Source organism: Crassostrea angulata, chromosome 2 (assembly GCF_025612915.1).
Source record: "Crassostrea angulata isolate pt1a10 chromosome 2, ASM2561291v2, whole genome shotgun sequence".
Lineage (NCBI taxonomy): Eukaryota > Metazoa > Mollusca > Bivalvia > Ostreida > Ostreidae > Magallana > Magallana angulata.
Genome location: NC_069112.1, coordinates 60,968,123 through 60,973,918, shown reverse-complemented (window position 1 = coordinate 60,973,918; position 5,796 = coordinate 60,968,123).

The following is a 5,796-nucleotide window of genomic DNA, read 5'->3' as shown; positions in this document are numbered from 1 at the left end:
TATTGCAAAATATGTTAATGGTGGTTGAAGTTTATATTTCTTAATCTTATTTGAAGCTCAATTATAATCATTTAAGTATATAATCCAAAATCACCATTAAAAACCTTACACATTGGAAAAGATATATGTTACGCGACAGCAATGCCGGTGTAACGACGAAAAGTGACCCCCATAGAATATTGACCGGGGGTCATATTTCTACGTAGAAAAATGACCCACTTCGTTGTAGAATACTTTGATTACATCATAGGAATTATGGCCTGTGGGTCATTATTCTCCGTAAGAGTTGTAGAAAAATGATCGTGTAGAATATCGACTTTATATTTATATTGTCTTTAGGGTGGATGCAGGGGTGGTGCTGGTGCTGGGCCGGGGGGGGGGGGGGGGTTGCTTGTTTGATACTAAATTGTTCGAAAAACCAGCTTGAGTACGCTTTTCCGATCACCTGTTATTGCTTATCTGCATCGTTATCTTAGTCTGTTATTTAATTTTTCAAATGAAAAATGAAAGATATAGTCACGTTAGGTTAATTAAAGTACATTGATTAAAAAATGTTTCCCTCACATTAAATCAAGGCAACAGAAGAAAAAGACGTACATTAGAAAAATAGATAGTTAAAACAGGCGCAAATCTAGGAGAAAAAAATTAAAAGGTTAGGGAAGTTGGGGGGGGGGGGAGGAATGACATATGTTTACATTGTCAAACCATGACTGAAAAGGTATAATATCAATCTGAATGAATAAAAAAGACGCCCTTATTGTATGCAGAAAAAAAAGACAGAAAGGAAAAATTGGTTGAGGAGGCTGGATCCGAGGGATAATTATATTTGCCAAAGGGGGGGGGGGCTCTAGGCCTATTATCGGTCAATTTGATGAGTGAATTTAAAAAGTTTGAATTCTTCCACTCCTTAAATCCACGATTGCATGCATCATCCCATTTTGATTTTTCTAAGAACAATTATTTTTTTTGTTACAACAGGTTTACTAAGAAGAATATATGTTAGACAAATACAATTCTTGATTTAATATAATAATCAGTCAATATAAACGTCACCAATTCCAAAACTTCGAATTTAGAATTGAACAAAAGAAACAAAATACTTTACAGATGATTCTGTGTGAGTTTGAAATCGATCACTATCGTAATCAAAATAAAAATGTACTTGCAAACTTCGGTATATAACAGTGATAGCAAATCGCAAAGTAACAATGACACTAAAAAGGGCTTTACATGTAGCATTGACATTGACTCCTAATGAATACAATCACGGTACTTACATGTATAAACGACATCTGAATGTAGCAATTAATATCGGCATATTCTGACTTAACATTAAACTCTCCTTTGATTTAGCACAAACATGTAAGTGTTCCAGGCATTTATACTCAATCTAGAATATCTAGAAGAAAAGAAACAGCGGTTATTTTATTAATATTCTTGAAAAAGTGAACTCTTAACTGAGTGTTAATAAAGTATATCATCTATTGAGATACGTTTGCCGATAAGTAAAAAATTAAGTCATCGTCAACATGTTGCATACAGGAAGTCCGGAAGGGAAGTCCTTTACAGTTTATTTGAGGCAAAATGTATGATCTGTCAGGTAAAAAAGCATTCGGTCTAATACATACATGTATAATGTTTAATAATTTAAACAATATTTTATTATGTGAAATAGTACATGTAAATACTGTAAACGTATTACATTTGGCTGTGTATTCTATTTAGCGTTTTTGGCGGAATGCGGCTTCCGCTAAATCAAGTACATCGCTAAATCTCATAAATATATGTAAAATAATAGCCACATTCAGGAATACGCTAATTCAAAATCTACACCGACTTGTTCATAAACTAATTTCCGCCAAATATCGTACACGCCAAATATAATACGTTTACAGTAGCATAATATAATGTCATTTGTGAATCACTGCAAAATTGCATCCTCCAATAACTTGTTTCAGCGATGCGTTAATCTTTACCTTTTGACTAGAATTAAGTTTCTTGCACGTGTTGTTTGTATATTAAGGAAACAAGTTTTCTCCTATCGGGGAAAATTCGATATAAGAATTTGAACAAAGCAAACCAGTGTGCGACCTTTCGTGTTTGTTGGAATACACTAACTGGTCTCTACAATTATTTTTTTCTCAAGTAGAAACTTTTTGATGATGTTTTTAAGCGAGGTCAGAATTTGATAGGGACAGTTTTCAACATGCGGGGGTTGTAGATCTACAGGTCTGGAATGGTTTTCTACTGTAGAAAAAGGACGCTACTTGTCATAGAATACTGACCCTGGATCAGTTTTCTCCGTAGAAATTTGACCCCCGTGTCAGTATTCTACAGGGTCACTTTTCGTCGTTGCACCGGGTATATCGAATCAGTATTACTTAAAACTACGATTATGATTTGATACTATAGGCTTATTTTTATTCCTACAAATGCATTAAATCAATTAAACACTAGTCATATGCATACACACTAATTAGATATCAGTATGTAATGCAATCAGCGTACTACATATCATGCATGGATCGGGGGGGGGGGGGGGGGGGGAGGGGGGGGGCCTCTGGTCCCCCTAAAAAATTTAATTATTTAAGGTAGACCCAGCCTTTAAGAAATTTGTGTCAAACCTTTTTTTTTAAACAACTTTTAAACTTATTAAAAAGACCGAAATATTTATACCTTTGCAAGTTGGTTTTCCTATTGTGAGCTTCAGCTCACGACAAGATCCAAATATTCAACCGCCAAATATTAATACAATGAAGCGTGATCTCAAGAGTTATTAAATTATGCACAAAAATGCATCATGTTAGGTCATATTTTTAATTCAAATCTAATGATAGTCATGAACTAAATAACTTCTTATTCACTTTTCTACAGAAAAAATATGAAAGAAATATTACATTTATTCTTCAGACGACCTTTAAAAAATTCACAATAGCGAAAGGAAAATTATCAATGGACACGCCAACCTGGGTAATAACACTCAGTAACTTTATTATCGCCGAAACAGACAAAATAAACTGGCATATTTAAAATGTACATGTAGCGATAAACTCAAAGTGTTTTTGACAGTATTTTAAAAATGCCACGTTTTATTACAATTTCTGCAGTAGATTTTTTGAAAGTTAAAACATGACTTAAATTTCATACAGAACTAAGATTTTCTCACATGCGTCTGACGTTAAAAATTTTTCCTTTCACAACAAAATTATTCCCAGGAATATAATAACATAATTATAAAACAGGGAAATATTTTATTATAATAAAATAAACAAGAAATATTTTTAACGTCAGGCACATGTAGATTTTCTTTCTGTCGATAATTGTAAACATACATACATTAAAATAGGCGTATGGGAAGAAAAGAAGTGACTTCGTTATATACGTCTGTGCTCAAAGGCGCTATAAAAGTTCCGCGAATGTAAATGAGCGAAAATACAGCCTGACGTCTTTTTTACCACAATGCCCACTGCGCATGAGCATTGTCGGTAACTAAGAACTTTGACGCACTTACGACTGTGACAGACGTACGACAACGTTGTTATCTTACGACAGCTTTTGTGAATAGCACCATAAACGTAAACGTACGTTTGTCGTAAGTTTAAGGTGTAATCGTAGACGTATGATTTTTTGTGAATAGATCCCCAGTATTGTAAAGCGTCATTCGCGGGGTGTAAACGGTAAATGGAAAAAAAAGTGATGAAGTTCTTCCAATTCGTGTGAAACACGCTCTAAATCAGGAAGAGTATCGAGTCCAGACTCCAATTCCAATTAGATGGACAGTGTACAGAAACAAACATTGCATGAGGATTTACGGAAGTCTGGCCATATTGTTACTCTGATTAACGTAGACTCCTCGTTCCTAGCACAAAAAAGACCTTAGATAATTAGTATACTTAAACAAGTTTAGAAAAAAAAACCCAAATACTAGTATACAAAAAAAAAACTCTCGGCATAAGATAAAATCTTAAATAATTGAAAATAATATAAAGGAGTTATTCATCAAATAACGCAAAAAATAAACAAAAAAATAAATAGTCCAAACTTTATTACACTCCTTTTTTGGTATTGTTTCCATAAAACATGTTTCTTTTAAAATAAGTTTATCAGCTGAAAATACAACCACTTTGTCATTTAATCTAATAATCAATATTTAAATAACTATCTACAGCTTGTTTTACATAAAAAAGGAATGGTAAAATCCAAAACGGCTGAGGCTGAGAAGTGTTGTGAAAAAGGAATAATGCCATAATAATAAGATAATTTTTGTGAAACAAGTTAATAGGTATGAGATGATTAAATTTTTTTAACATAGTAATGACTCATAGTTTGAAAATTATATTTCAAGAGAGAAAACATCATTTTAACCAAAAGAACAAGTGAAAAGCTGTCATTGTGTCATCAAACCGGGTTTTCTTTTATGTGAACTGTATCTTTAATCCATTTCAACCCGTATCCAGTGAAATGGAGTACCCTATATGCAACATTTTGCCAAAAATGACTAAGTTTAAAGGCTAGTATTTTTTCATAAATTATCAGAAATCAAAATCCTAACAATATGCACACCTCTGATATATGTACAATTGATCTGCGAAACAACAACTTCCTATCTTGAAAACTGTAGGAGGAGTTATCCGTACAATGAGGGTACCCTATATGCAATATTTTGCCAAAAAATGATTAAGTTCAAAAGCTGGTATCTTTTCATAAATTATCAGAAATTAAAATCCTAGCAATATGCACACCTCTGATATATGTACAATAGATCTGCAAAAGAACAACTTCCTATCTTGAAAACTGTAGGAGGAGTTATCCGTACAATGAGGGTACCCTTTTGGCAGCCGCCCGCCCGCCATTTTCACCATTTTAATAACCGGATTTTTCCGTTGGAAATCCCCTGAGCATTGACACACAGTTAGGAATGCAGCGTTTCGTTGTTATGAATATTCAAAAGTAAAGAGTTTGTAAAATTCGAAAAATTGGTTTACAAGAAGATGTGTTCTCCATTTGTTTTTGTACTTGACACAATACCTTACATATTTGTTCAGGTAAACACAATACTATTACTCGTCAGCAGGTGTACTTACTATCGATAAATGTTATTGGTATATTAAAGTACATGTTAAAACACATTAACCTTTGTATTTATTTATCTATTCTTGTGTTTAAAACATTCATTTACACACTAGATCAAACATATTCGTTCAGGTTCAATACTGTTACTCTTCAACAGTTGTATTTAATATCTATAAATGTTATTGTCTAAAGGTCAATGTTGAAAAACAAATTAACCTATGTATTTATTTTTTCAATCTTGTTTTTTAAACATTAATTTATACACTAGGGAAAAATAAAATGAGATATAACTTGTTGAAGACATGTAATGGTTGGAAATAGCTCTCTTTCTCTGTTAGTCTGTCATTCCCTGTCGACGTGGCTTAAAATAGTGAACAAACAACAGGTAACCTCATTAACATAGGACAGTCATTGACATTGGTAATTATTCATCAACGGAGGCTCACTAAAGGTGAAATACATTCAATTGCACGCATTGATAGTTATATATATGCTTTCAAAAATTAATAGATTATTCATATTATTTTTATTATTATTATTTTTTTAATATTAGATTATTGATATTTTAATAAAATTCTAATTAAGGTCCGACATCTTATCGGAAATTACAAAGTTTACCGCTAAAACTCCTTTTTTAGTTTTTATAAAAGCACTAAATCATTTCTTACTTAATTCATTCGATGGCAAAACATGACCCTATGCACGGGTTAACAAATCTGCGAA